Source organism: Phoenix dactylifera, chromosome 2 (genome assembly GCF_051530095.1).
Source record: "Phoenix dactylifera cultivar Ajwa chromosome 2, Ajwa_hap1_PhDact_Kaust_v1.1, whole genome shotgun sequence".
Lineage (NCBI taxonomy): Eukaryota > Viridiplantae > Streptophyta > Magnoliopsida > Arecales > Arecaceae > Phoenix > Phoenix dactylifera.
In genome coordinates this window covers 25,397,457-25,407,868 of record NC_143191.1, presented here as the reverse complement: position 1 = coordinate 25,407,868, position 10,412 = coordinate 25,397,457, and positions in this window count along the sequence as shown.

Below are 10,412 nucleotides of genomic sequence, written 5' to 3'. Positions count from 1 at the left end.
ATAACTATTTTTGGCCAAAAGGCCTACAGAGATGACATTCATTAAAAATGTTGGACAATAATGACAATCATCTAATATGACTACTCTAGATTCAAAAACAAACTGAATGACTCCTAAAGCTAGGACTGGAACTGATCTTCCATCTCCAACGTTCAGGAATCTCTCGTCATTCTTGAATCTTCTACTAACTTGAAGTCCCTGCAATGAATTGTAAATATTAATTGGACTTCCGGTATCCAATACCCAAGTAGTAGAATCATAAATTGAAAAATTACAAGGTGTTATCATATAATTACCTTGTGCAGCAACTGTTTGCTGCTTTTTCTTCTTAGGCCTGTTTGGATTAAGGACGCTATATAAGCCGGACAGTTCCGCTTCCAATGACCCATCTTCTTACAGAAGAAGCACTCTGCCTTGCTCTTATCGGCTTTATGCTTCTTAGTCTGGCTGGGCTTAGAGACCCCAGCATGAGCTTTCTGCACCTTCTTCTTCTTTCCTTTCTTAAAGGAAGAAAGTCTTGCAGAAGTCCCACCTACCACATTCACCGACTCCTTTTTGAGTTGGTGATCCTTCTCATAGGTCTGCAGTAAACCTAGCAAACCATGATAGGATACTTCAGGTTTAGTCATTCTATAATGACTAAGGAAGGTCAGGTAGGACTTGGGAAGTGAATTCAAAATGGCATCCTTGCCCAATTGCTCGTGCAAAGGAAAGCCAAGTTTACTTAGGCGATCGATTTGTTCGACCATGTACAATACATGATCGGTGACCGATGCCCCTTCCCTCATGCGGGCATTGAATATAGCGCAGGAGGTCTTATGTCGTTCAACATCATCAGGTGTGCCGAAAGACTCCTTCAACATTTGAAGGATTTCCACTGGCTGCGCTTCCTCGAATTTACGACTAAACTCGTCATTCATCGAGGCCCTCATGATGCAACGCACTGTAGTGCGATCATTGAGCCACTTCTGATAAGCGTCTCTGATTGCACGTGGTGCATTGGTTGCAGGTTCCTCAGGTGCAGGATCCGATATCACATACAGGATCCGCTCATGCTCTAATACTATTTTCATCTTTCGATACCAGCTATCGAAGTTAGGTCCATTAAGCTTATCATTGTCTAATAGTGTTCGGAGGGATAATGAGTTAGCCATATTTGAAAAATAAAGGAAAAATCCAACTAATTAGTATATGATTTATTTAATCCTAAAGACTTGGACTTTAGTCTAAAGTTTTCTCCCACTATTTTAATCGAATTAATAGCCTCTACCTTTAATTCGAGGAATTACTTTAATTTCCTAGTGGGTACTAGAATCCGTATAGACTGCATACGGGCCCGAGGAAGGCTCGGCCAACCCATGTGCATCTAAGGGTAGGTACATTACCAATTATTTCTCTAAACAATTTCTAGCAATCAATTTTGCCCCAAGTGGTAATCAGTAGGCGGAGGCCTCCACTGAAAATCCTGGTTAGGTCCAACCATTAATGAACTAACTCAATGACACTACCTAATGTATGATCAGGCCCGAGGAAGGCTCGGCCAACCTAATCACAATTAGATAGCTCAAAAAGCTATCATATAACGAAAGATAATTCCAGTATTCAGAGGAACACCAGACGGAAGCGTCCTGCATGTTCAACTGTAATATTGGACCCATTATCATTCACCTTAATGGGAGGCTATGATCTAGTTATCTATATAACTTTATCATTTTAGGACCTAATAATTTAGAGGATTTTAATTGATATGTGACACTGACTGATAATACTAAATCCTCCCACTGACTTCACCAAATCATATAGAGGACTAGCTCTTATTGGTCTATTAGACACCTAAATCAGTCACACTGATTTCCCTTAATGGCATGGGTGAGTGCCAAGTCTCAAGGTACCTTAATCAAAACTTGATTGACCAAATTGGCCAGGTAAGAGAGATCATGGGAGGGTTACGCCATTAACCTCTTTCCTAGACACCAACTATGTTGGCCAGGTAAGAGGTAGCCCCAATTAAAAACCATGATCAAATGCCGACTTACCTTAGACACCAATTGGTTTATCAAGTTGATTTAGGTTATCCTTAGGAACTCGGGCTCGACCACTGAGCCACAATCAGATCCAATTGAAATGTTTGGATATAATAAACTACAACTATTGAGTTTATCATTTTATAAAGCTTGATTTAGTCTAGTTCAACTATTGATTAGATTAAATCATGTTTCTTAAGTTAGTCCATTTCAATTTGATTTCATGATTAGGTCTAACCTAGTCAACTAATCTGATTGTGCTAACCCATGCCCCAAAACCCATGTTCAAATTTAAATTTTAATTCGAATTTCAAATTTTGAATTTTAAATCTTTATTTGAAATTCAAATTTTAAATTTTAAATTCAACATTTAATTCTTTATTAAATGCATTATGATCATGGATTCAAGGTGTCAATTTATTCCAAATATAAAAAATTTATATTTAAACTTTGTGGTCATAATAAATTTAAAACTAAAATTTCATAAACATCAATTATGCATAATTTCACAAAAATAAACTATTTATTTTATGATACAAATTAATCTCAATTTTGTGCTAGGACAACCTTTTCACTATAAGGGATTATCCTTATAGCAGGACAACCTTATAATTCAGCACAAGATTGATATTTTATCAATAAATCTAGATCTAATCTAAATTTAAAAATTAAATCATGCATAATTCTAGATATTATAGGCCAATTCCAACGGCCAACCTGGCTCTGATACCAGTTGAAGGAAAAAATCTTCCGAGTTGTCCAATAAAATCAAACGCCAGGCATGAAAAATCAGTTTTAAAATTTTTATTTATTTTATTTATAACAATTATAAATATTTAATTTAATTTTTTTATGTAAAAATTACCTCAAGCCCGCAGCGGAAGTTGGTCGAGGTAATCTGGATCTGGATCCGGATCTAGATCCCTGAAGGTAGCTCTGCGAGGCCCGGATCTGCAAGCCCTCTACTTCGCACGCACGTCAAACTTCGCAAGAAGGTTGGATGATGTCTTTACTCGTGCAAAACAATCTTTTGCTAAAAGGACCCTTGAAAGAAAAGAAATCCAGAAAAAGGACCTTCCCTTTTCTCTTTCTTTCTTTCTTCTCTTTCTTTCTTTCTTCGGTTTCTTTTCTCCCGTTTCTTCACAGCACGCCTGGGCCACAGACGCCCGTCTCTTGATCCTGATCACAGAGGGAATGGAAGGGAGGAGAGAACACTGGATCTGGGCCGAACTCCAAACCACCAGAGAGAAAGGACTCCTTCCTCTCTCTTCTTCTTCTTCTTCACAGAATCAAATCTCCTTCTCTGTCTGACAATTTCTTCTCAAGAAAATTCTCTTCCTCTCTTCTTCTAAGAGGATACGGTGGCCTACAAATAGGCCAACGCTGAGAGGAGTTAAGAGGCGTTATTGGCCAAGCATTAAAGAATTCATTCATGATGAATTTCATAACGTTTGTTTCAAAAACAAACGGTGGAAAAAACTAGTGAATCCATGAAAACGTGCCAGATTTCGAAAATCTAAATGAATCGGAATGTAGCCGGTTCAAAATCGAGCATTTCGGTCCAGACGGCAAGCCGAACGGAGTCCGGATGGTGGCACGGTGTGGCGTTGAACCAAGGACGGAGAAGACTCTATTTTTGCTCCCAGGCGTTTCTTTTCCATCGCGGCTCATAAGCATCTCTTAAGGGTCCATGAGCTTAAGGGTCCATGGGTCCACAGGAGTTTAAAACAAGTCAGCCGTTCACCATTCAAATGGGATTAGCCAAATAGAAAATGGGTTAGCCCATTTTGTAATAAAGCAAGCCTATTTGGTTCTAAACCAAATTGACAGCCCATTTGAATGATTTTTGACCTGGAAAAATTCCACATGAGTCCGACTCATGGAGGATTCAATTGGGTCCAGTTTCGGCTCGATCCAAATCCGACTTAAATCAGAATAAATACGAAATTAAATTCCAATTAAATCGTGATCGAGCCCAATTGCACTAATTTAGACCCAATCAATTCCAATCTCAACAATTGAGTCCTGATCAAGTTCAATTACATTAATTGAAACTTGATTGACTTGAAATACAGACTTAATTAGTTGTTCATCCATGAAATTTAGCATGTACCTCATGTTCAGTGCTAGCTGAACATAGACAGAACCAAATTCCAAATAACCCACAATTTAATTCTTAATTAAATTGGGTCAAGACCTTCCTACTTAGTTTGACTAATGTGCGTGACTCCGATAGGTTCGAACACTAAGCCGGTAGTACATGGACTACTCCATGCACTAATCGAGGTGACCATCTAGCAATGATACCCGATGTTCGGATAGGTCGAATATGCAAAGCAACATTCAAGAACCTAGACGTATGGTTGTTGCATAATTCATCCCTATGACCATCGATGCTCAAGATGACCTCAGAGTGGACTGTCGACCTCCGGGTCCGGTCATCCATAGTGTATTTCAAATAATCAAATCAAGTGACCTATCACTTGGTTTACCCTGGCCAAGGTTTTACTGAATTGAAATACAGTGAGACATCAACTCCTAAAATCTGGAGCAGTCAATCCCATCTTGACTCATTCACAGACTTCGCGAGTACTTGACTGCACCCAGCATCCTTCCGATCCCTGAATTAGAAATTCAGGTCATCCAGTGCCTAAGTACAGTGAGTTGCTTGCAAGTCACCGTGACAGTCTCAAGTCTAAGGGGTACTTATGCCCATATGCTTTGCGAGCTAACTCCTGACAGTGGAGTGCTACGCAGGTGAGTCACTGTTCAGTGATGATGTACTCCTACATCTCACCTGTATGCCATACAGTGTCTCCACACTCTTTGGTTTAAGAGGACAACCAACTAAATGACACACAACGACCTATACTTGACATAGCTGTCGTCCAATTGACAGCTCATCATTTGGTCGCGAACTGGTTTAAGGACTAAATGATAAAACTTCTTTTATCCACTAAATTAGTCCTAAGGACTTCATCACAATACACAGGAGTTCAATTTGAAGATGTAACACTTGTGATGAATAGAAAATTGCCAGAATAAATTTTTATTCATTTTAATAAAATATATACATAATCCAATTTCTTACAATTAAAAATTGGCTTTGGGACACAATTCCCAACACAATGTCCTTGCTGCTGAGTTGACTTCTGGTTCCAAGAGAAAGTCTACTTGGAAGAAAAAAAAGCCTGCAAAGAAGCAAAAGAAAGACAAGAAGCCAAAGAAGGAAGTTCAAAAGAAAAAGGCTAATGACAAAGGAAAATGTTTCCACTGCAATGTCGATGGCCACTGGAAAAAGAACTGTCCTTCATACCTCGAGAGCCTAAGAACAAGAAGGCAGACACACCTTCAGAAGGTATGTTAGACTTGCTCGTGATTGAAACTAACCTTACGGTTTTCTCTACTTTGAGTTAGGTTATAGATTCTGGTTCTAGTGCTCACTTGTGCACTACTATACAGGGTTTAAAGGAAAGTAGAAGGCTGGCGGAAGGTGCGGTAACCCTTCGGATTGGCAACGGGGCAAAAGTTGCTGTTGTGGCTGTGGGCACCTATCCTCTGCGACTACCGTCTGGTTTTAGTTTATTACTTAGAGACTGTTATTATGTACCTGCTGCTAGCAGAAATTTGATTTCTGTTTCATGTCTAGCACAGGAAGGTCATGTTTTTACATTTCACAAAGACTGCTGTTCTATTTATTTCAAAAATAAAATAGTCGCACGTGGTTTTATGATTGACAGTCTCTATCATTTGCATATGGATGTATCTGTAAATGTGTTTGAGCAAGAAGTGAGTGCCAAAGGATCCAAGAGATTCAGGGATGAGATAAACCAAAAATATTTGTGGCACCTCAGACTTGGCCATATTGAAGAGGACAGAATGAACAAAATGGATAAAGATGGGCTTCTCGGCTCAATGACATTCGAGTCATATCTAGTTTGCGAGTCCTGTCTTCAAGAAAAAATGGCTAGATTGCTCTTTGTAGGATATGGAGAGAGGACAACTGAAATACTTATCCTAGTACATACAGATGTATGTGGCTCATTCGATGTGCAAGCTAGGAGACGTTATTCGTACTTCATTATCTTTACCGATGATTATTTACGGTATGGATATGTGTATCTTATGAGACATAAATCTGAATCTTTTGAAAAGTTCAAAGAGTTCAGAAATGAAGTAGAAAAACAAACTGGAAAACTTCTTAAGGCTCTTCGATCAGATCGAGGAGGAGAATACCTTAGTGGAAAATTTCGAAACTATCTCAAGGAGAATGGCATAGTCTCACAATAGACTCCTTCGGGTACACCTCAACTCAACGGGGTGTCAGAGAGGAAAAATCGGACTCTATTGGATATGGTCCGGTCCATGATGAGCTTCACTGATTTATCTTTGTTTCTTTGGGGAGATGCCTTACTTACCGCAGTATATCTACTGAATAGAGTTCCCTCTAAATCCATTCCTACCATACCGTATGAGATATGGCATGGTAAGAAACCAAGTCTTGGTCATCTCAAGATTTGGAGATGTCCGGCCCACGTCAAGCGACTACAGGCGGACAAACTAGAGGCTAGGACCATAAGTGCTCGTTTTATAGGATATCCTAAAGAGTCATTAGGATACAATTTTTACGTCTCAGAGGATCACAATATTTTTGTGAGCCGACATGCCATCTTCTTGAAAAATAGTTTATCCTTGATAGAGGCAGTGGGAGGAAAATTGAGCTTGAAGAGAAAGTCTCTGAAAAGCAACGAGTCATGGATCCTATAGAACCCATTCATACAGAGCAAGTACACATTCCACCTCGCAGATCTAGTAGGGTCTCCCATCCTCCTGATAGATACTTAGGTATGCTTGAAGAGGATACTAAAGAAATATTTCTCGTGGAAGATAGGGAACACATAGAGGATCCCAAAATCTACAACGAGGCGATATCAGATATCGATTCCGAGAAATGGCTGGAAGCTATGAAGTTAGAGTTAGACTCCATGCATTCCAACCATATCTGGACCTTAGTGGATCCATCAGAAGGTATTGTACCTATTGGATGTAAGTGGATCTATAAAAAAAAGATAGGTTCGGATGAAAAGGTAGAGACTTGTAAAGCAAGGCTAGTGACAAAAGGGTATAGTCAGCGTGAAGGCATTGATTATCAGAAAACCTTTTTACCTGTAGCCATGCTGAAATCCATCCGAACATTGCTTGCCATTGCAGCATTTCATGATTATGAAATTTGGCAGATGGAAGTGAAAACAGCTTTCATGAATGGACATCTTGATGAAGATATCTATATGGAACAGCCTTTGGGTTTCACTTCCAGTGATAGAGATCACAATGTCTGCAAGCTGCAAAGGTCCATTTATGGACTAAAGCAAGCATCTCGGAGTTGGAATACTTGTTTCGATGATGCAATCAAAACATTTGATTTCATCAAGAACAAAGAGGAACCGTGTGTCTATAAGAAGGTTAGTGGGAGTGCTATCGTATTCCTCATACTATACGTGGATGACATCCTCCTGATAGGGAATGATATTCCAATGCTAACCTCAGTCAAGGTCTGGTTGTCAAAAGAATTCTCCATGAAAGACCTTGGGGAAGCATCCTATATTTTGGGGATAAAATTCTATAGAGATAGATCTAAAAGGATGCTTGGCCTATCACAGAAGATGTACATAGAGAAAATGCTGAAAAGGTTCAGCATGGAAAACTCCAAAAGGAGTCTCTTACCCGGCATGGAATTCATCTCTCCAAGAAGATGTGCCCCAACACATCTAAAGAGATTCAACGCATGAGCAAGATCCCTTATGCATCGGCAATAGGGAGCCTCATGTATGCCATGCTGTGTACACGACCTGATATAGCCCTTGCTGTGAGTGTCACTAGCAGATATCAGTCGAAGCCAGGTGAAGAGCACTGGACAGCTGTGAAGAATATTCTTAAGTACTTAAGAAGAACTAAAGATTTATTCTTGGTCTTTGGAGGAACATCAGAGTTAAAGGTAGAAGGGTACACAGATTCAGACTCATGATTGATATCGATGATAGAAAGTCAACATCTGGATATGTGTTCTTGTGCAATGGTGGTATGGTGAATTGGAAAAGTTCTAAACAACCGATCATTGCTGATTCTACTATGTAAGCTGAATACATCACCGCCTCTGAAGCTGTTAAAGAAGGCTTCTGGTTCAAAAAATTTATTGCAGAATTGGACGTGATGACATCAGATGCCATAACACTCTACTGCGATAATAATGGTGCTATAGCTTTTGCTAAGGAGCCAAGGTCTCATCAGAAGTCCAAGTATATAGAGCGGCGCTTCCACCTCATACGCGACTATGTTGAGAAGAAGTATGTCGAAGTGCAGAGAGTAGAATCCGCGGACTATTGCGATCTCTATCATAATATTATTGAAAAAACTTTTCAATGGGTTGGAATAGTTCCAACTAAACTCATTAGGATTTATCGATCATCGAGATATTCCCTATGAGTCTCACCATCCACCACCCAGCAGCATGTAGTGGCCACCCAGCAGCATGGAATAATGAACCTCTAGGTGCAGTTATCGTATGATACAATCCTATTATCGTGGATCCCTACAGGACGGAGGTCACGGACAACTCATCAAACCCCATCGTCCGTCATATGTCAAGATTTATTCGACTTAAGTTCGAGAGTGGAAAACTCTTTCTCCACTATGCATACTGCCTCGGCCGAGGTCTTATGAACTCAGTCTTATAAATCACATAGGATCTCTCCTTATCTATCATGATCGATAGATTCCATATAGGTGCATACCCTACTCCTACAGTGAACCTATTGCAGCCAATCTACACTGCATGGACCCGTATGTCTAGAGATCATGTATACGTGCAGTCAAACTACAATAACCTCACTGTGAGTAGCCAAAGCACCGCAGGTCAAAGGACCAGTCACACTACCGCAACATCAAGCAAGTCACTGACGAGTGGATAGACATCCAAGTGGCTTCTTGTCTTGGTCACGCTTAGTACCCTTGTTCTTAACAAGCACCTGCACTATTACTTCAATGTCGCCACACTGTGGACTCGAGTCTCGTCCATCCATAAGAAAAGCAATGTGTACACTAATCGGATTGATCACCATCTCGTGATGATCCATTGATTAGGAGCATTCAGAAATTAATCACCAATGATGCATGGCTCAAATTCTTAACTCTTAAGAATATGCATCATCATCTTATTAATTATTGGACGATTCATAGACACATAAACAATATGAATGAAAAAGATGCCTTTTATTTATTCAATAATAAATAGTCAAGTACAAAGTATGTCCCAAAATTAACAATGTGTCAGCCAGATTGGCTTCTAGGGTATATATCTAACACGGACAACGTGGCGGATCCGTTCACTAAGCAGCTGAGTCAGCAAAAGACTGAAGCCCACCTTAAAAAGATGGGACTAAGATATATAACTGATTGGCTTTAGTGCAAGTGGGAGATTGTTAGATGTATGCCCTAGAAGCCAATCTGGCTGACACATTATTAATTCTAGAACATAATTTTGTACTTGACTATTTATTATTGAATAAATAAAAGGCATCTTTTTCATTCATATTGTTTATATGTCTATGAATCGTTCAAGAATTAATAAGATGATGATGCATATTCTTAAGAGTTAAGAATTTGAGCCATGCATCATTGATGATTAAATTCTGAATGCTCCTGATCAATGGATCATCACGAGGATGGTGATCGATCCGATGAGATCAGTGCACACATTGCTTTCCTTATGGATGGACGAGACTCGAGTCCACGGTGTGGCGACACTGAAGTAATAGTGCAGGTGCTTGTTAAGAATAATGGTACTGAGTGTGACCAAGACAAGAAGTCACTTGAATGTCTATCCACTCGTCAGTGACTTGCTTGATGTTGCAGTAGTGTGACTAGTCCTTTGACCTGCGGTGCTTCGGCTACACATAGAGAGGTTATTGTAGTTTGACTATACGTATACATGGTCTCTAGACATACGGATCCATACAGTGTAGATTGGTTGCAATAGGTTCACTGTAAGAGTAGGGTATGCACCTATATGGAACTTATCGACCTTGGTAGATAAGGAGAGATCCTATATGATTTATAAGACTGAGTTCATAAGACCTCGGCCGGGGCAGTATGCACAGTGGAGAAAGAGTTTTCCACTCTCGAACTTAAGTCGAATAAATCTTGACATATGACAGACGACAGACGATGGGGTTTGACGAGTTGTTCATGACCTCCGTCCTGTAGGGATCCATGATAGTAGGACTGTATCATACGATAACTGCATCTAGAGATTCATCATTTTATGCTGCTGGGTAGCCACTACATACTGCTAGGTGTCACTGGTGGATGGTGAGACTCACAGAAAATATC